This window comes from Salvelinus fontinalis, chromosome 18, assembly GCF_029448725.1.
Source record: "Salvelinus fontinalis isolate EN_2023a chromosome 18, ASM2944872v1, whole genome shotgun sequence".
NCBI classification, from domain to species: Eukaryota; Metazoa; Chordata; class Actinopteri; order Salmoniformes; family Salmonidae; genus Salvelinus; species Salvelinus fontinalis.
In genome coordinates this window covers 9,899,095-9,921,732 of record NC_074682.1, presented here as the reverse complement: position 1 = coordinate 9,921,732, position 22,638 = coordinate 9,899,095, and the positions used below count along the sequence as shown (strand labels likewise).

Genomic DNA, 22,638 nt, shown 5'->3' with positions numbered 1-22,638 from the left:
CATTGTTATTTTATTGTGCTACTATTTCCTTTTTTATTCAGCAAATATTTGTCTTACTTAACGCTGCATTGTTGGGAATGGGCTCTTAAGTAAGCATTTCATGGTAAAGTCTGCACCTGTTGTATTCGGCGCATGTGACCAATAACAATTATTGAATTATGTGCGGGAGTTAACTTTTCTACGATGGCGGTGTAGTTACTCCCCACTGGGTTGCATGACCTCAGTGACACCGATTTAACCCCATTTCCAATTTCCTCTGTGAGATCAGAGGCCCCGGAGGAGTCCGTTCCACAGACAACGGGCTGTTGTTGTTATCTAGCTGCTTCCTGGGAGAAGACAGCAGCCCCATTGTGTCACCACAACAAGTGTCACCCTGCCCGGCAGAGCATCTTTAGCAGCAGCTCTCCACACAGCTGGTAATGGATCACCCACCACCACTCCAGTTTTAAAGTGAACATTACAATATGTGCTTAACATAAGGAAACTGAGCCACAGTGAGGTTCATTGGAGACCTTGAATGTCTCTCAGCGGCTTCGAAATGAGGGACATGCGGGTAAAGGTTCAAATGTAACATCACTCATTATTTCGAATCTGAAAGGTTGCAAAAGATCAATCTTTCATCTTTCCTCTCTGCCTTGGTGGGGTGCAGTGCTACCTGGCTGGAGCTGGATCAAGCAGTGAGGAGATAGATCCAGGATTTATTCTATCAAAGGTTATTAAAGATCAGATGAGTCAGCAGAAGGCCAGCTGTATATGTTATACCTGTGTCTATTTAGGCCCCGTTATATATCCATGGCCTTGGCTGATGATCTAGGACACTGGCAGACCACACTTTTTGGAAGACGTGAGATGGTCAGTTCAGGGTCAAAGAAAAGACGACACCCAATTTCCACGAGACAGATAAACAGAGACAAAGAGCGAGACACACAGAGAATACACATGGACTGTACCTATCCCCTTGTGGGTGAGAAGTAGTCTATGGAATGTGTAGTGCTAAGATCTCCCTCAATAATAGCATATTGCTTCTGCTGAGTTGCTAGTCCTCTTTAGTGTCCCTGGGGACAGAAATAACATTATAGTTGAGTTCAAGTTCAAGATATATTATCCCACTACATCAAATACACTCTAATTACCAAAGTATCCTGATCTTTCATTTTGAGCATGGGAATATTAAAGCAATGTTTATTATCCGACCTGTCACTGTCTGAATTTGTTTCAGAACGTTTCACTGTATCTCAGGTTTCTGTATCTCAGGGTTCTTCTACTCATACTGCTGTCTCTCTTGCTCTGCACCTTTAGCCCCCAGTCTCTGTATGGACACTTTGCGCATTTCCTGTCTCTATACTTTATTTGGCTGATTTTCTCTTCTCATCCACTTCCTCAATGCTCTCTGGCTACAGATGCGGTTCTCATTGTCAGGCCCAATGTAAATATTTGAATACGTATGGAGGTTATTTCCCAACGTAAACACTGCATTAAATGAAAATGATATGATTGGATAGGGGTGTTAAGTCAGGAAGATCCCAGTACATGCATTTATTACCGTTGCACTAATGGAGTAGCGTCCACGCTTTACAACCGTAATCATTGACTATGGCTTATAAAAGCAACACGTTCCTTTCTCTGTGACTCATTGTTAGTAAGTACATCGTAATTGATTTTCTGAATCATACAAGCGTTTGCCATAGGCTTTTCTGAATCAATTCCAATCATGTTGTCCCATTGGATTTGGTGAATTGTTCCCAGAAAGCTCTGCACTCTGGAGAATATGAACGCACATGGAATCATTATGTGTATGTATTTATAGAGCAGCTGGCTGTACAACCTGTCTATGTCCTTTACTTGTAGTCCTCTTGTTACTGAGATGGGTCCAACGGTAAGACGTCTCACAGAATCCACTTGTTAGAAGAGTCCACTTCCATCTTTACACAGTCACACACACACACACATCTTTCAATGTTCGTGTATTTATCTTGGGTTGTTATAACCCCTTATTTACTCTGTACTGTATGTGTCACTGTGTCCGCCCTACCCAACCCAATCCAACACACAGACCAGGAGTGTATTTACTAGGAACCAAACCGAAGCAAACAGCTGAAACGTGAAGGGACTAACTTAAACTTGTCTAATAAGCCATTTTTTGTTGTTGTACTTTTTACACCCTTTTCTCCCCAATTTCGTGATATCCAATTGGTAGTTGCAGTCTTGTCCCATCGCTGCAACTCCAATACGGACTCGGGAGAGGCGAAGGTCGAGAGCCATGCATCCTCCGAAAGACAACCCTGCCAAGCCACACTGCTTCTTGACACACTGCTTGCTTAACCCGGAAGCCAGCCGCACCAAAGTGTCAGAGGAAACAGCGTACAACTGGCGACACGAGTCAGCGTGCATGCACTCGGCCGGCCAGTTGCTAGAGCACGGTGGCACAAGGACATCCCGGCCGGCCAAACCTTCCCCTAACCCGGATGACGCTGGGCCAATTGTGCGCTGCCTTATGGGTCTCCCGGTCACGACCGGCTGCAACACAGTCTGGGATCGAACTCGAGTCTGTAGTGATGCCTCTAGCACTACGTAGCAGTGCTTTAGACCACTGCGCCACTCGGGAGGCCCCAGACATGCTTGTTTTAGTTGCAAAACGTTTTCTGTTGGAAGATGTTTTACTAGTATTCTACAATGGCATCCCTGAGTTTACTCCTGTTAAGCAGGGGGGAATGAAGGTGAGTGGGGACCATTAGTGGCCGTGGGTAGCTTCTGTTTTTACACCAAAGTCAACATAGTTAATCAGCCAGTATTGACCTGCTCTGGTGACTTGTAAAACACTTTCACCTGCTCTGGTGACACACAGAGCCACATGGCATAACAAACAAACATCAGCAGCACCCTGCCATACAGCTGCTGCTGACCCTGGGAGAGGAACAGAGTGAGAGGAGGAGGCCATATTAGTGAAACAGGGCCAGGCCGCTGAGGCCTACAACCATAGAAAGCCCAAGTTTAGGTGACTTAGTCCTGTCAAGCAGCAAAGACACACCATCAACGGCCTGTAATCTTCATATGAGGCAGGTTTAGAATTATACTTTAGTGTAAGACTTGCCCGGGGGAAGTCAAGTCAGTTAAGAACAAATTCTTATTTACAATGATGGCCTACCCCGGCCAAACACTCCCCTAACCCGGGCGACGCTGGGCCAATTGTGCGCCACCCTATGGGACTCCCGATCACGGCTGGTTGTGATACAGCCCAAGATCGAACCCGGGTCTATAGTGACACCCTGTGATGCAGTGACTTAGACCGCTGCGCCACTCAGGATACCCTAACTATATTGATAGAGGCATCAACTGCTGTCTCTGCATTACTGCATGTGTTCAGGTTTTTGAAGCTCCTGTCCCAGATGTCTTAAATAGCCAGCAATACCTTCTGACATACTATACCATGTACCACATCCGCTTCAGGAGGGGTGTGCATTCCACACCATGCTCCTCATCCACTTCTACAGGCAGGGGATAGTTGGGGCCTGTTGGGGGTGTTTTTTGGGGTGGTTGTAGGGCAGTTGGGGGGGTGGGGTGTTTTCCTATAACACACGCCTGCCCTCACCCCAGTATGTATCTCCATCTACAGAGGGTATGACCACACGTGTCACACCCTGCTACACAGCAGGGTCATCCTTTAACCTACGGTTCCATGGTGCTGTTATGTAACCCATTAGCCACACAAACACCTGAGAGCTCCTTGTTGCCGTCTCAATCTGACTCAAAATAACCCCCTTGAAAAGTGTTGCCAGGTGTGAGGTGAGTAAAAACAGGCTGAGTGGAAGGAAGCCTTTTCGCCAACCTATTTTTCACTGTCCGTCAGCTCTATTAGTGTACAGCGGATCCTATAGCCATCCTCAATGTGACTGACCTTACTATAAACACCTTTTCCCCTAGCCACATCTGTCTGGAAAACACTTCAGCGTGTTAGCTTTTTCCATTCTTTATTCTATGACTTGGTTGATGTCTTAATCTTAACCCATCAGTGTAGCATGCTGTCAATTTAGTTCCATTCTCTTGAACTCAGAGTCTCCATCTGTTGGCCAGGGGGAGGGAAACAGGGCGGGCACAGAGCCGGAGCAGGCAGTGGGCACATGTGGAGAGATGCCCACTGCCCAGTCCGTGTGTCGGTACGTCAGGAGCAGCTACCACAAGATACCAGCACAGACAGCCTGGAAGTGCTCGCTTGTCACAACACAACTGATTGGCTCAAATGCATTAACTTTTAACAAGGTACACACCTGTTAATGAAAATGCATTCCAGGTGACTACCTCACGAAGCTGGTTGAGAGAATGCCAAGAGTGTGCAAAGCTGTCATCAAGGCAAAGGGTGGCTACTTTGAAGAATCTGTTTGTTTAACACTTTTTTGGTAACTACATGATTCCATATGTGTTATTTCATAATTTTGATGTCTTCACTATTATCCTACAATGTAGAAAATAGTCAAAATAAAGAAAAACCCTTGAATGAGTAGGTGTGTCCAAACTTTTAACTGGTACTGTATGTACACTGAACAAAAATAGAAGACCTCCGCTATACATAGAATCTCTCTGTGACCGCCGATAACTTCAGTACAAAATAAGTTTCCAATGTCTTTGCACTTGATACAAACAAGTGACATATAACAATATGCTTCAAATAAAAACCGAGATGACTGCATTCAAATATTAACAGTAGGCCAGGGGTACTCAACTCTTACCCTATGAGGTCCAGAGCCTGCTGGTTTTCTGTTCTACCTGATAATTAATTGCACACCTGGTGTCCCAGGTCTAAATCAGTCTCTGATTAGAGAGGAACAATGAAAAAATGCAGTGGAACTGGCTTCGAGGTCCAGTGTTGAGTTTAAGGGCAGTAGGTTATAAGCCTATTACATGTTCAATAATTTTTATTGTAAATAAGAATAGAATATGTTTGTAAAAGTGTTTAGAAACATATTATATTAAAAATGACCCCAAAATGACAATACATTAGTTACCATTCATTTATATTGGCCACAATAGAATCTTGTTCTTCATAGTTGTTCACTAGTTTGTTACCTTGTAATTAAGAAAGAGTGGAACAGAAATGTTTTCCCACAAAATAAAAGTGCTGTGGACGTTTTGACCACCATTTCATCTTTGATCCTCCATCCCGTTCTCACAGTACCAGGGGCTGAGAGAACCCAAAGAAGCGTGCATGGGGATACATACACAGAGAGCACGGCAAAGTGGACTGAATCTAGCGACAGAGCCGGCGGGAACGGGGTGCCTCTCTGCCATGAGCAGTCAGTCCACGTTGAGATATAGAGCTGATAATCTCAAGTGCAGCTGTTCCACTCAGTTACACCACATCTCATCAAATTCAGCCACGTCAGGCGACAATCGTTATAGCTTGCTGGAAACCATTGAAATGCACTGAAGCCGCGGTGATATTTGATATGTAACACAGTGGTCCCACTGTAATGGAAAGCCATGATACTTTCCATAGACCATTAGATAGAATGGTGTAATGACACACACCCCTAATGGCTAAAGCTCTGTGACAGCACACTGTATAGAACGTGAAGTCTACCCGCAGTAGGTTTAGAAAAGGCAGAGCGTCATAAGACTATCCCTAGAATAGGGATGTCTAGTCAGTTGCACAACTGAACGTATTCAACCTCAAAAACCAAGCAGACACAGAGCAACCAAAGCATTTTCAAACACGGTATAAACAAAACACGTGAAAATGGTTTGACGCAAATTAACCCCTTCCTTTCCAAACCTGGTGAAGCAAAGCCAACGCAAACCATTTAGTGATGCAAACTCCCCCTCTCCTCAATGGTCTGGTTCGGACATAGAGCCAAAACCAATTTCGCAGGCACAAGAAAATCCCTCAGCCCGAGGGAGTCGTGAGGAAAACATTGAAACATTGTTCTTGGAAGCAACAGAGGCGAAATGTCAACTTACTGCAAAGTGACTAATCAACCTACTTGAAAGGACAGGTACGCAAAATAAAATGTCAGTGGCACTGAAATAAACACATATCCAGTCGAGAATTCTTATGAAGGAAATAAACCTCCCGAGCTGACTTCATTATAGAGGTTACATAGAGGGAACATTGCTCTAAATAACAGCTTGGTAACAGAGTGTTAGCCACAGAGCCACTTTGCAATTAGGCTCCAGGCGCTACTTCGCTTCTCCTCACACTTGAGGCACAACTTTGGGTCTGAGCCCAGGTCAGGATGGCTCCATTGGCTCCGCTTACACTTGTGACTTCACAAGCTACTAGTGATGTGCAGTTTGCGAACGATTCATTCTTTATGAAAGACTCCTTACTGACTGGAGAGTTATGATTTATTTTTCTGACGGACTCGTTGAATTTAGTCGTTCATTTGACCTGCTAGTGCTGGCCGCAATGAGTCCTACAGCAGGATTAATCATGCTCCTCCAGGCTCAGCGGCTCCAGAGACATGATCCAACCACCAAGTGCCAACTGTCTGTAATATGCGTGCAGGGAAATAGATCATGAGCATAAAGAAGAAAAATACCTGCTTAGAACTGATAATTGATTACATGTTGCAAGAATAAATTAAATGAATTGCCAATTGAATGTTATGATGGACACAGCTTTGTAGAACCAAAACATACACAGCCTCTGCTCAACAAACTCGAGAACAAATCGGTTTGGGGGCTGTAGTTCGCGAACAACTTTGCTTATCAGCCTCGGGGCAGTCAAGCAATGTATTCCGTCAACAGTCGCTCACAATTTAGTTCAATTGTGGCCACAACTAGACCTTGTTTATTTTGTCATTCTTTATTTAACCTTTATTTAACTAGACAAATCAGTTAAGTACAAATTCTCATTTACAATGACGGCCTACACCAGCCAAACCCTAACCAGGACGACGCTGGGCCAATTGTACGCCACCCTACGGACTGATCACGGCCGGTTGTGATACAGCCCGGGGTCGAACCAGGGTCTGTCGTTTGAAATGTATTAAGAAATAATCGTATTTGTATGCCTAGCAATGAACACTTGTACATTGTTTAAAGCACACGTTTACGAGTCTATCACAAATGACAGCTCAAATAAGTCCCATATCGTGAACGACATGTGAACGAGAGGCTAGTTCATCGTTCACCGGTAGGGGGGTCCTGAGTGCTCTGGGCATTACTGACTCTAATGAATGAAATGAGTCAAAATATTATTTATTTTAACTGAAATTCCCATCACTACAAACTAAAGATGTAGGATCTTATTTTGATCACCCTGTTGCAGGAAATCTAAAACGTGTAGTATATTTAAAATGGCTTCCGAAGATTGTAATTTGAAATGTTGGACTTGTTTTTCCCTTACGAAAAATGTATCAACCCACACAAAATTTGCCATTAATTATAAATCGACATAATAATTCACATTTCACATTGACTTTTCACTGCACAACACTCTGATTTACTCCCCTTATTCAAAGCCCCTGTCAGAATAAACACCTGCATCCATTACAGTGGTTGTTGTGTTTTAATGAACAGATACCGGTAACTGACAAAATAAGGGAAACACCAACATAAAGTGTCTTAATATTGCATTGGTCCACCACGGGCCAGAACAGCTTCAATGCACCTTGACATAGATTCTACAAGTGTTTGGAACTCTATTGAAAGGATGCGACACCATTCTTCAACGAGAAATTCCATCATTTGGTGTTTTGTTGATGGTGGTGGAAAACGCTGCCTCAGGCAGCCGCTCCAGAATCTCCCATAAGCGTTCAATTGGGTTGAGATCTGGTGACTGAGACGGCCATGGCAGATGGTTTGCATCGTTTTCATGCTCATCAAACAATTCAGTGACCACTCGGGGCATTGTCATCCAAAGAATTTACAGACTCCAGCCACCCAAGCCATAAACTGTTCTCTCTGCTACCGCACGGCAAGCGGTACCAGTGCACCAAGCTTTGAACCAACAGGACCCTGAACAGCTTCTACCCCCCATACTGGGGTAGATGCTGTTACTCGGTACTGGAACTCTCTGTATATAGCCATGGTATTTTTTTTTGTTATTGTTATTTATTCCCCGTGTCACTATTTCTATTTTATATTTGCATTTTTGTATATTTTCTTTTACTCTGCATTGTTGGAAAAGGACCCGTAAGTAATCATTTCACTGTTAGTCTACACCTGTTGATAATGAAGCTTGTGACAAATAACATTTGATTTGAGCCATGGTAGACAAAACAATGGCCTGGCCAGCATTTTTATACATGACCCTAAGCATGTTAATGGGATGTAAATTCAGTAGCGGTGTGTGGGTAAAATCACTGAGGAAGCCAAGCCAGTAAAAAAGCCATATTACAACCTACAGTATGTTGTGATATTTGTTTGCTCTATAGCCCATTGGTTCCTACGCCACCGTGATATACAATAAGGCCGTGACAACAAAAAGACAACATTCACACAGTGGCGGGATAAAGTCAACTACACATACGTTTGTTTCATCACAAAACCGGACAACAACATCTGTCCGGTGAAGTCCACAAAGCAAATATTGCACGTAACAAACAGTTATATCACCTGCAGCATGGTCAAGCAAGTTACCGTTTGACAGTTTACTAAACAACTACTGATTTAGAACCACAGAGGTACCGCAAGTCAACACAAAGACAACGGGAGCACTGCCTCCGCAATTCCAGCAACATTTCAATTTAAACCTTTAAACATCAAATAAACAAGGCTATATGCTTTGTTTAATATATTGAAAACAAATTTAAAGATACAAAAAATGTGTCCAATCAATTGCGCTAAATATTATGTGTCTGTCCATGGCAAGGATTTCTGTCTGTATGTGTGTGCATGTACAAGTAAATATTTGTATTAACTCACGCTACTTGTAGACTAGTTGAATGCCAATGCCATGCTCCTCTCTTTCATGTTGGCAAAACGGTCAATGGCTCATACAGTACACTTTTTTTGTGTTAAATTATAGGCTACCTAGCTAAAATGCTTGCTAGCCTAACTTCCTTGCATGGGTAACAATGAACCCGCTAAGTTAGCTAGCTAGTTAACGTGAGACTACTAGGCTACATACTAAACTTCAATCGTCTCAGGCCAGTGGCACAATACATTAATTTATGGTTAGATCTGAATTGTCGTCATAATCATTGGCCTGTAAAGAGAATTAAGTCAAAACCACAAGTACAAATCCCCATCTCCATCCATGGCTTAAGAAAAGGCAGATTTAGCAAGCTAGCTACTGCAGGACATCAACACAATCAGACCAGAAACAGACACGTTTCTCTGAAAATGACTTTTTGCGTAGGAATTTATTTGATTGGTGTGAAGCCAAATCCAAACTGGCCTCCCTTGGAGGCATTTTGCTACAGCAGGGCAACACAGTTGCCTAATTATATGCTAGGCGGCAACATGTTATAATCTTTTGGTCCAGACAAAATCCGATACATGGGCTACACATACTGAGAGAGAGGCGCTGTTTCCCTCGCTTGGATGATTTCTCCGGTCAGATTCAGCCACTTGAGAATTGATGGAATATTTTGGGAAGCCTGGCTTCCCTTGGCATCAATGAATACATGCCACTGTGTAAATTGCTTAATTACCTCAGGAACCACACCGGTATGAAAGCACCTGCTTTCAATATACTTTGTATACCTCATTTACTCAAGTGTTTTCTTTATTCTGGCAGTTACCTGTATATCAGAAGTTATTGTACAGCAGCAGCCAGGAAAAGAAAGTGAGTGTCTCTGTGAGTTTCCAGTAAGGATCTTTAGAGCTGCTGGATACATCAAAATATCAGTACTACAGTTCTGTAACGAGAATTATACATTCATAACTATCTGCATTTCTTCCTTTGGCATTCCTTTGGCTATGGCATTCCATGGTATCGTTTGTGATATTCTGGGATGGAAACCTCAACAGGTCATTAGAGTACAACTCCAGTCAAACACCAGCAGCCATTTCAATATTGCTATATTGTAATTATTTCGCCACTATGGCCTATTTATTGCCTTACCTCCCTTATCCTACCTCATTTGCACACACTGTATATAGACTTTTTCTATTTTATTATTGACTGTATGTTTGTTTATTCCATGTGTAACTCTGTGTTGTTGTTTGTGTCGCACTGCTTTGCTTTATCTTGGCCAGGTCGCAGTTGTAAATGAGAACTTGCTCTCATCTAGCCTACCTGGTTAAATAAATGTGAAATAAAAATGTTTTTTAAAATACTGTATAGTGACCCTATAAGTGGCTGGAACAATACATTAAAAACATCAACAAAGACTGTCCTGTGAGTTGAACTACATTACCGTTCAAAGTTTGGGGTCACTTCGAAATGTCCTTGTTTTCCACAAAAACATACATGAAATGAGTTGCAAAATGAATAGGAAATATAGTCAAGACGTTGACAAGGTTATAAATAATGATTTTTTATTGAAATAATAATTGTGTCCTTCAAAATTTGCTTCGTCAAAGAATCCTCCATTTGCAACAATTACAGTCCTTGCAGACCTTTGGCATTCTAGTTGTCAATTTGTTGAGGTAATCTGAAGAGATTTCACCCCATGCTTCCTGAAGCACCTCCCACAAGTTGGATTGATGGGCCCTTCTAAGTATTATACGGTCAAGCTGCTCCCACAACAACTCAATGGGGTTGAGATCCGGTGACTGTGCTGGCCACTCCATTATAGACAGAATACCAGCTGACAGCTTCTTCCCTAGATAGTAATTGCATAGTTCGGAGCTGTGCTTTGGGTCATTGTCCTGTTGTAGGAAGAAATTGGCTTCAATTAAGTGCAGTCCACAGGGTATGGCATGGCGTTGCAAAATGGAGTGATAGCCTTCCTTCTTCAAGATCCCTTTTACCCTGTACAAAGCTCCCACTTTACCACCACCAAAGCATCCCCAGACCATCACATTGCATCCACCATGCTTGACAGATGGCGCCAAGCACTCCTCCAGCATCTTTTCATTTTTTCTGCGTCTCATGAATGTTCTTCTTTGTGATCCGAACACCTCAAACTTAGATTTGTCTGTCCATAACACTTTTTTCCAATGTTCCTCTGTGCAGTGTCTATATTCTTTTACCCATCTTAATCTTTTATTTTTATTAGCCAGTCTGAGATATGGCTTTTTCTTTGCAACTCTGCCTAGAAGGCCAGCATCCCGGAGTCGCCTCTTCACTGTTGACGTTGAGACTAGTGTTTTGCGGGTACCTTTTAATGAAGCTGCCAGTTGAAGACTTGTTAGGCATCTGTTTCTCAAACTAGACACTCTAATGTACTTGTCCTCTTGCTCAGTTGTGCACCGGGGCATCCCACTCCTCTTTCTATTCTGGTTAGTGCCAGTTTGTGCTGTTCTGTGAAGGGAGTAGTACACAGCGTTGTACAAGATCTTCAGTTTCTTGGCAATTTCTCGCATGGAATAGCCTTAATTTCTCAGAACAAGAATAGACTGACGAGTTTCAGAAGAAAGTTCTTTATTTCTGGCCATTTTGAGCCTGTAATCGAACCCACAAATGCTGATGTTCCAGATACTCAACTAGTCTAAAGAAGTTTTATTGCTTCTTTAACCTGTTATGGCTGCAGGGGGCTTATTGAGTAGCCAGATAAAATGTGCCCATTTCAAACGGTGTCGTACTCAATTCTTGCTCGTACAATATGCATATTATTATTACAATTGGATAGAAAACACTCTCTAGTTTCTAAAACCGTTTGAATTATTTCTCCTGAGTGAAACAGAACTCCTTCTGCAGCACTTTTCCTGACCAGGAAATCTGACCAGAAATCGATGCTCTATTCAACTGCATGCCTATACATGGGCGTGATACGTAGGAGTCTACAAACACTTTCTACGCCTTCCCCTGGTTGTCAAGATGCGGTGAGAGAAGAAATTTCGTGTCTATCTTGGTCTGAGGTGGAATAAAAGGTCTTTGTTTGACCTGACCGTCCATATCCTGTTTCTGGAGCGCGCGAAAGAGGACATGGATATGGCTTCTGTTTAGCTGTCGTTATGAACAACGAACATCTCCGTCTTAGATTTTATTTGATACATGTCACCATATCATCGTAATGTATGTTTTTTCAATATAGTTTAATCAGAATATTGACATTTTTCCGGGAGTTTTGCCGTGTTCCGTTCTCTGACTTTGTTTACGTTGGAGAGATATGTAGCACTTGGCAAGTGCCCATGCTAAATGAAGAGGGATATTTGCCGTTCCAGATCAAAACAACGACTCTTCTGGACAAAGGACACCTTATCCAACATTCTGACGGAAGATCACCAAAAGTAAGAAACATTTTATGATGCTATTTCTAATATCTGTCGTGCATGTTGACTGGTCGTGGGCGCCCAAGTGTTTCTGGCTATTGTGGCTATGCTAATATCACGCTACATTTTGTTTGCGCTGTAAAACATTTAATAAATCGGAAATATTGTCTAGAATCACAAGATGCCTGTCTTTCAATTGCTGTACACTATGTATTTTTCAGAAATGTTTTATGATGAGTAATTATGTATTTGACGTTGGTGTCTGTAAATATTATGGCTGCTTTCGGTGCAATTTCGGATTGTAGCTGAAATGTAAACTATGATTTACACATGAAATATGCACATTTTTTGAAAAAAACATATGCTATACAATAAATATGTTATCAGACTGTCATCTGATGAGGTTGTTTCTTGGTTAGTGGCTATTTTTATCTTTATTTGGCCGAATTTGTGATAGCTACTGATGGAGTAAAAAACTGATGGAGTAAGAAATGTGGTGTCTTTTGCTAACGTGGTTAGCTAATAGATTTAAATATTGTGTCTTCCCTGTAAAACATTTTAAAAATCGGACATGTTGGCTTGATTCACAAGATGTGCACCTTTCATCTGGTGTCTTGGACTTGTTAATGTGTGAAAGTTAAATATTTTAAAAAAATGTATCTTTTGAATTTCGCGCCCTGCACTTGAGCTGGATGTTGTCATAAGTGTACCGACGTCGGGCTTGCAGCCCAAACAGGTTCTTTAGCCAGAACAACAGTTTTCAGCTATGCTAACTTAATTGCAAAAGGGTTTTCTAATGGTCAATTAGCCTTTTAAAATTATAAACTTCGATTAGCTAACACAACGTACCATTGGAACACAGGAGTGATGGTTGCTGATAATGGGCCTCTGTACGCTTATGTAGATATTCCATTAAAAATCAGCCGTTTCCAGCTACAATAGTCATTTACAACGTTAACAATGTCTACACTGTATTTCTGATCAATTTGATGTTATTTTAATGGACAAAACATGTACTTTTCTTTCAAAAACAAGGACATTTCTAAGTGACCCCAAACTTTTGAACGGAAGTGTATGTTAATACAGAATGTGACAAGGTCAGATCTGAAGGGGGCCTGTCTGGCCCAGATAGAGAAAGGATTGGGATAAGAATAAACTCCACTTTAACGGAGCCGGATGCTTGGCTCAAACAGAACTATTCACAGGGCTTTTCACTTCAAGACTGACAGGAGAGCACAGCTGGGCCCTTTTCCCATCCAGTCTGGTCCCCAGCCACCCACCAATCACATCTTGAATACTGAGCCAGGTCAACCAATCATCTACTCCAGTGGTCACCAACTGGTCGATCGCGAGGCATTCCTAGTCGATCATCAAACAATTCTGTATTATTATTTTTTCCTTTTAGCGCTGTTGGCGGTAGGTGCACTTGATTCAGCTACCCTAGCACCGGGATGACGAAGTGTTTCCATTTTTAACCATTTCATGTGTCTGAAGGTATAACTCTGCAAACCCGGCAGGCCCAGAGAGCAAATCAAGTGCACCTATAGGCCTACCGCTGGGCAATCAGATAGCTCAGACCACCGTGTCTGCACAGTTTTCCCGAGCCATAGGCTGTAAAAAGAAGCCTTGAGCGCACAGCAAAATTGATACTGTGAGATTTCAAAACATTTAAAACCTTGACTTGACAGAGACTCAATGAATACAACAAAGAGCTGCTGTTTTTATAAGTAAGTTCATGTTTAAGTTGTTATTCAACACTGTCAACACTTTGTTCAACAATTTTATAAGCCATAAAATGCTTGTTCTCCCTACTTCCACTCACACTACAACCAGCACTGAATGAGTACAGCAAAGTGTTCCGATAAGCTTGCGTTGTTATTAATATCAAGGAATATTTCACCTTCTCTGGTCATATGAATGACAACATGAATTGGTGCATGAGGCAGAAATAATGCAGTGCGACTTGAGTTTCGCCATCAGCTGGAAGACTGTGTCCCCTTTCCACAGCGGAGGGAAGGTTAGACAGCCTCACCGATGCAGACTCAATGCTGCTCTCTCCCTTCCTCCCTCCCCTCAGACTGACCATCAGATGCAGGCCATCAGTCCAGTAAAATAAAATAAAAGCTAATTATAACGCTCACTCAGTTGTGCCTCACAAGTAATACAACAAATGATCTATTACCAGTGTGATCATATACCTAGAATTTGGAAATAATTTCTACATTATCTGAGAAGAACAACATTGGCAGGGCAATTCAAGCATAGCCGAAATGCTGTGATAATGAATTGGGCCTATAGCCTACCAACAAGCTCTCACAGTCTCAGGTCAGAATTAGATGTTCATCCATGTTTCTTAAACGTCACATTTCGAAGTTGTTCCAAATGTCAATTTTTGAAGTGTTTAAGGGGAGTTTAGGCATTAACTCCAAAATCTTAAGGTTAGGCATTAACTCTAAATGGTTACTTCTTATGGCTGGGGGCAGTATTGAGTAGCTTGGATGAATAAGGTGCCCAGAGGTGCCCAGAGTAAACTGCCTGCTCCTCAATCCCAGTTGCTAATATATGCATATTATTAGTATATTTGGATAGAAAACAATCGGAAGTTTCTAAAACTGTTTGAATGATATCTGTGAGTATAACAGAACTCATATGGCAGTCAAAAACCTGAGAAAAAATCCAACCAGGAAGTGAGAAATCTGAGGTTGGTCAATTTTCAACTCAGCCCCTATTGAAGATACAATGGGATATTGGTCATGTTGCACTTCCTAAGGCTTCCACTAGATGTCTACCGTCTTTAGAAACTTGTTTGATGCTTCCACTGTAAAGGGGGGCTGAATGAGAGGGGATTGAGTCAGAGGTCTGGCAGAGTGCCAGGAGCTGGTCATGCGCTTTCACATGAGGTAGCTCCTGTTCCATTTGCTTTTTCTGAAGACAAAGGAATTCTCCGGTTGGAACATTATTGAAGATTTATGTTAAAAACATCCTAAAGATTGATTCTATACATCGTTTGACATGTTTCTACGGAATGTAACAGAACTTTTGGACATTTCGTCTGCAACTAGTGAACGCGCTTCGTGAGTTTTGATTTGTTTACCAAACGCGCTAACAAAAGTTGCTATTTGGACATGAATGATGGACATTATCGAACAAATCAAACATTTATTGTGGAACTGGGATCCCTGGGAGTGCATTCTGATGAAGATCATCAAAGGTAAGTGATTATTTATAATGTTATTTCTGACTTCTGTTGACTGCACAATATGGCGGATATCTTTTTGTCTTGTTTGGGCTCTGAGCGCCGACCTCAGATTATTGCATGGTTTGCTTTTTCCGTAAAGCTTTTTTGAAATCTGACACAGCGGTTGCATTAAGGAGAAGTTTATCAAAAGTTCCATGCATAACACTTGTATTTTCATCAACATTTATTATGAGTATTTCTGTAAATTGATGTGGCTCTCTGCAAAATCACCGGATGTTTTGGAACTACTGAACATAACGCGCCAATGTATACTGAGATTTTTTTATATAAATATGAACTTTAACGAACAAATGTGTAACATGAAGTCCTATCAGTGTCATCTGATGAAGATCAACAAAGGTTAGTGATTAATTTTATCTCTATTTCTGCTTTTTGTGACTCCTGTCTTTGGCTGGGAAAATGGCTGTGTTTTCCTGTGATTTGGCGGTGACCTAACATAATCGTTTGTGGTGCTTTCGCTGTAAAGCCTTTTTGAAATCGGACACTGTGGTGGGATTAACAACAAGAGTACCTTTAAAATGGTATAAGATACTTGTATGTTTGAATATTTGTAATTATGAGATTTCTGTTGTTTGAATTTGGCGCCCTGCACTTTCACTGGCTGTTGTCATATCGATCCCGTTAATGGGATCACAGCCATAAGAAGCTTTAAGGCAAGGGTTAACGTTTGGGATAGGCTAAAACAAAAATCTCAAAAACAACTTTCTATTGCTGGATTCAAACACATGCAACCTTTTGCACCAGAGGCAGATGCTTACACCCATCCACATCCACAACACTCTAGCAAAACAAAAACCTACTTGAATGTAACATCGCTCACTGTTGCCCCTAGTGGCCAATTTCCAAGTCATTTCCCGATATCCTCAGAATTGGATGGACTTCTAATACTGACTTGTATAATGGGTGACCTGGTTGAGCCTACTGCACAAACCTCATTGCTACAGAACTGTATTTAAAAGGTTAATGTTGCATAGGCTTATGTTCTTTGAATTTAATCTGTTAAAAAAATGTCATCTGAGCGGCCCGCTTTTGGACTCAGAAAGTGATCTTGACTCAGAAAAGGTTGGCGACCACTGATCTAATCCAATCCGTCATGCCCTAGCTGGGGGATCATTGACCGTGGCCCTGCTTATCTGCCCTGTTCTCCAGCCTCATGAACCCTGGCCCTGCCCCTCGTGTTGGTTAGTAGTGTTTAGATAAAGGCCAAAGTCGAAAGCATCACACCCCAGCTCCTGTCCCGGGAAATCATGCAGGTCTAGAGTCAAATTCCACCAAAGGAAATATGTGCCCCAGCTGGCCAGAAACACTTGTAAGTTTCAACGGAAATCTACTGGTCCAAACTGAGATGTACTGAAATGTCATATCAACAGATTATGTAAAAAAATACCTTTCAATGGTCATCTCAGTGGCAGTAATTAGGAAGACTTGACACTTGGCAGACTGTGCTCAAACTAACCTAAGTGGAGCGAGCATTAGTGTACCATTAGTGTCAATTACCACATTCATTTCGGGATATGTGCTTGATGTCCAGCATGCACTGTTTTATGGTCTCTAGGTTACTTGTTGCCTTCTTCGTGACAATACCACGGGATGCTAGGGTAGGGCAATATTATGATGGCATCGCCTATTAACTATGATTGACAGTGAACGTGGCAACGACATTATTATGTGACAGACGATGGTTTAGCCTATTTGAAATTGACTGGTGCGACGCAGTAAAGAACGGAGTATCGCAGCGCACTGCAGGGCAGCACACAAATGACATTCCGAGTAATTTGCCTGTTCCTATTTGCTATAGCCCATGTCAATAAATATGTGAAACAGAACGCAAGAGAGGAATGTAGGCAACAGAGGCGAGAATTCCACCAAAGCAGGACAAAATGTCCAGTCAGTAACTATTGGTTCTTTATCTCTGTGTCCTATGCAGGTCTTTAAGGTGCATGGTCAATCAAGTTAATGTTTCCGACATATTCGGACTACTAAACAACTATTGATTTGGAACACCGGAGAATTACCGCAACTCGCAAAGAAATCAGGAGCTGTCACCACTAGCACCATTTCAACTTCAACATTTGAACATCATTACATCACCTATGCTTAGCCTAATACAGTGACAACTAAAAGATTCCAAAAACAATTTAGTCCAATCAATGTAAGGTAAATATGATGTGGCTTCCCATGGTACTGATTTCTGTGTGTGTGTGTGTGTGTGTGTGTGTGTGTGTGTGTGTGTGTGTGTGTGTGTGTGTGTGTGTGTGTGTGTGTGTGTGTGTGTGTGTGTGTGTGTGTGTGTCTGTGTGTGTGTGTGTGTGTGTGTGTGTGTGTGTGTGTGTGTGTGTGTGTGTGTGTGTGTGTGTGTCTGTGTGTGTGTGTGTGTGTGTGTGTGTGTGTGTGTGTGTGTGTGTGTGTGTGTGTCTGTGTGTGTGTGTGTGTGTGTCTGTGTGTGTGTGTCTGTGTGTATGCGTAAGTAGAAAACATGTTGACTCACCCTACTTGTAGAGGAACTCCAATGCACTCCCCTCTCTTTCATATTGCCGAAAAAGTCTATGACTGTCATACAGTACACGCTTTAAGTTTTTGTTGTCCTGGGCTACCTGGCTAAAATACTTGCTCGCTACCCTAACTTCCTTTCATGTGCAACAATTGGCCAGCTGGTTGACATTAGTCTACATCTAGCTACTTCCATCCTCTCAGGCCAGAGGCACAATGTAGGAATTTGTGGTTGGATCACAACTGCTGTTATAATCATTGGCCAGTATGGATAATTCATTAAAACCACAAGTCCAAATCCATCCATGGCCATCCATGGCTAATTTAGGAAAGGGTCCATTTTAGCTAGCTAGCCACCAGAGGACAACAACACAACGAGATGCAACAATTCAAGTTTTTTTCTGTCACTGACGTTTGGCTTGATGTACTGGGATTGGTTTGAAGCCAAATTCAAACTTGTTTCCATTGACACTGAGCACACTTAGTTTAGCTCAACGCTGATTGGATATTAATGTTTGGGGGGGGGGGGGGGGCTGTATCAAGGAAGGCCAAATGCTACCGGCAGCAACAATGTCATACTGTTTTTGACCAGACAGAATTAGACAGATGGTCTACACATAGAGACAGAGGGGCGCTGTTTCGCTGGCTCGGATGCTTTCTCCAGTGAGATACATTCAGAGTTTGCCAAAAGGCACCTAAAAACTCTCAGACCATGAGAAACAAGATTCTCTGGTCTGATGAAACCAAGATTCAACTCTTTGGCCTAAATGCCAAGCGTCATGTCAGAAGGAAACCTGGCACTATCCCTATGGTGAAGTATGGTGGTGGCAGCATCATGGTGACGGGATGTTTTTCAACGGCAAGACTGGGAGACTAGTCAAGATCGAGGGAAAGATGAACGGAGAAAAGTACAGAGAGATCCTTGATGAAAATATGCTCCAGTCCTCTCAAGACCTCAGACCAAGGCGAAGGTTCACCTTCCAACAGAACAACGTGTGCTAAGCACATAGCCAAGACAACACAGGAATGGCTTCGGGACAAGTCTCTGAATGTCCTTGAGTGGTCCAGTCAGAGCCCGGACTTGAACCCGATCGAACACCTCGAGAGAGGCCTGAAAATAGCTGTGCACCAATGCTCCCCATCCAACCTGACAGAGCTTGAGAGGATCTGCAAAGAAGAATGGGAGAAACTCCCCAAATACAAGTGTGCCAAGCTTGTAGCGTCATACCCAAGAAGACTCAAGGTTGTAATCACTGCCAAAGGTATTTCAACAAAGTACTGAGTAAAGAGTCTGAATACTTATGTAAATGTGATATTTCTATTTTTTATTTAAATTTGCAAAGATTTCTTGATTGATGAGGAGAAAAAAAAATCATACATTTTAGAATAAGGTTGTAACATAACAAAATGTGGAAAAAGTCAAGGGGTCTGAATACTTTCCGAAGCCACTGTAAATTATTTTATATGTTTTTGGCATCAATGAATACATGCCACTGCTCCTTCTCTATCTCCTCCTGTTCCTAATCTAGCAGTGGTGGAAAAAGTACCCAATTGTTATATTTGAGTAAAAGTGAAAGTTACTCAGTAAAATACTACTTGAGTAAAAGTCTAAAAGTATTTGGTTATAAATATACTTAAGTATCAAAAGTAAATTTAATTGATAAAATGTACTTAAGTATCAAAAGTAAAAATATAAATCATTTCAAATTCCTTATATTAAGCAAACCGGACTGCCCCATTTTCTAGTTTTTTATTTATTTACGGATAGCCAGGGGCACACTCCAACACTCAGGCATAATTTACAAACAAAGCATTTGTGTTTAGTGAGTCCTCCAGATTAGATGCAGTATGGATGACCGCCAGATCAGAGGCAGTAGGGATGACTTTATAAGTGCGTGAATTGGACCATTTTCTTGTCCTGCTAAGCATTCAAAATGTAACGAGTACTTTTAGGTGTCAGGGAAAATGTATGGAGTATAAAGTTCATTATTTTATTTAGGAATGTAGTGAAGTAAAAGTAAAAGTTGTCAAAAATAAAAAATAGTAAAGTATAGATACCAAAAAACTACTTAATTAGTACTTGAAAGTATTTTTACTTAAGTACTTTACACCACTGTAATCTATAAAGCATAGAAAAGGGTGGAATTCCACCCAAAAATATTCTCCATAGAGAATAGAGAATTCATAGAGAATAGAGAATTCTCCATATCGTCAATCAATATTTAGACGAAAAACCATTTGCATCTCTTAATCATTTGATTGTAGCAGCAACACAGTCTGACATTTAAAAAAAAACATATATTGTGTTTTGATCCTGCCTTTTACAATCACTTTCACAAGACTTAAAAACAACAATATTCAGATTGAAGAACCACTTTGGATGTTTCAGAGTACTTCTATTCAGTTTTTTTTTTTACTTTCTGTGTATCACAACACATACATTGGGTTTAGATTCAAACACCCCTCCAAACACCAAATATCAGGTTAGGTGCACTACTGTTCATGGTTCCATTACACAATCATGGTGTTTTGGGTCTTTCTATTTTCACAGTGTGCTATTATTTTGTTAATAATATCAGGGACCATAGCATTTGCTATCCGACAATTAAACTTGCGTCATCACACACGGAGTGCACAAAAGATATTGTGAAAGGTGGCTATATCAAATGAAAATGGGAGTGTTATGTAGTCTTCAAATTACAAACAATGAAATGAATTTACAATTGACTCCTTCGAAGAAAGCAGATGGTGGTGAAATTTACGCGTCACGGCAAATGAAGATGATCAAAATAAATACAATAAGGATAAATAGACAAATTAAATCGTACACATGATATCAAGGCATTGTTCATTCATGTGAATAAGGAATGGTTATTAAAAAAATGTTTTACTGTCTTTAACAATGTGTTGACGCTCACTTGGGTTTATTTCATGAATGCAATTCTCGTGCTATAGTTTTGAAGATGTAAAAAAAAAAGTTTGTATTAACTATGTTGGCTAGTAAATTGTGGAACAATCGATCAAAACTTTCGAACATTTCACAAATCACAGGAATATGAAACACTGGAATATGCTCAAATCTTACCAGTTGAGTCGAGTGCCACGCTGGTTTCGAATGAATTCCGCGATTAATGAGACATTTTACACATCTACCTTATCTCGATACTTTCCTCTTCTGTTTCTTGACTCCTAGGTCTCTTCTCTGTATAAGCTCTTCGGTAATCGCGCGCACTCAATTATCTCTCGTAGTAGCCTAACAGAAAATTGTCTATTGAGATATTAACGGCATTTGTACATGATCTACTGTATAGCTGAGCTGTGGGCCTCTTTTAAGTTCCGCCTCCTTCCCTAGATCCTGTTCGTTCATGCTTCCCACTCTCTGCGCGCGGTGAGAAAATGATACCGGCGGTGGACTACGGAAAATTGGCTCTCATTTCGCTCATCACTTCACTTTCATGTTCTGCCTGTAACACGAACACACATACACACACTTGCAAACAAAACATACACACAATTTTACACTCACCATATGTTTCTGCTACTCTGTTCTTTATTGTACTCTTATTATTATCTATCCCCATGCCTAGTCACTTTACCCTGCTTTCATGTAGGCCACATATCTCAATTACCTCGTACCCCTGCACATTGATCTGGTACTGGTACCTTGTAGGCTAGCTCCATACTTGTGTATTTTAGTTGATTCCGCTTGTGTTACCATTCTTGGTAACACTTCCTTTTAATGGATCCTTATTACAGTGTAATTACATGTGTAATTACGGTAGCGAGTATTGTAGTTAACAGTAACAACTCATAGATACTTAAGTGATAATGCCAGGGAAGCCGGTGTTTGGAGGATATATTGGCACAGGTGTTGGTAGACAATAACAAGGGGTTACCAACATATTCAAATAATGATTGACATATTTTAATTAAAAACTTTATTTTGATTCATTTGTTCATACTATTTCATCCTTCCACAAGATATATTCCCAACACAAATCTAGGGTTGCTAGAGACACAACCCAGTCGTTCAATCGTTTTGTTCTGTATCTATGACTGGCAATGTTCTTATCCCTTGCTTGCTAGCTAGCCAACTACGGCTAACTTACAGTCACGTCAAAACCCCAAAATAACAGCAAAGTAGCTGCATTTGCATTTGTTTAAGCTGTTTTCGACCTCTTGAGCTGCTCCCAACCCCTCCTGACTCAGCCACCAGTATAAATTTTTTTTTTTTTTTTTATTTTACCGTTATTTTACCAGGTAAGTTGACTGAGAACACGTTCTCATTTGCAGCAACGACCTGGGGAATAGTTACAGGGGAGAGGAGGGGGATGAATGAGCCAATTGTAAGCTGGGGATGATTAGGTGGCCATGATGGTTTGAGGGCCAGATTGGGAATTTAGCCAGGACACCGGGGTTAACACCCCTACTCTTACGATAAGTGCCATGGGATCTTTAATGACCTCAGAGAGTCAGGACACCCGTTTAACGTCCCATCCGAAAGACGGCACCCTACACAGGGCAGTGTCCCCAATCACTGCCCTGGGGCATTGGGATATTTTTTAGACCAGAGGAAAGAGTGCCTCCTACTGGCCCTCCAACACCACTTCCAGCAGCATCTGGTCTCC

The 22,638-nt window shown here is 41.5% G+C and overlaps 1 protein-coding gene across 3 annotated transcripts in view; it reads right to left on the bottom strand.

The window, feature by feature from the left end:
- LOC129814931 (sodium-coupled neutral amino acid transporter 3-like) overlaps positions 1 to 21,519 on the bottom strand; it is a 60,694-nt gene extending 39,175 nt beyond the window's left edge. For all 3 annotated transcript variants that reach the window (XM_055868091.1, XM_055868092.1, XM_055868093.1), the window contains exon 1: positions 21,096 to 21,519. The gene's annotated coding sequence lies outside the window, so the exon portion shown is untranslated. The remainder of the gene's footprint in view (positions 1 to 21,095) is intronic.
- Positions 21,520 to 22,638: the final 1,119 nt, after the last annotated feature.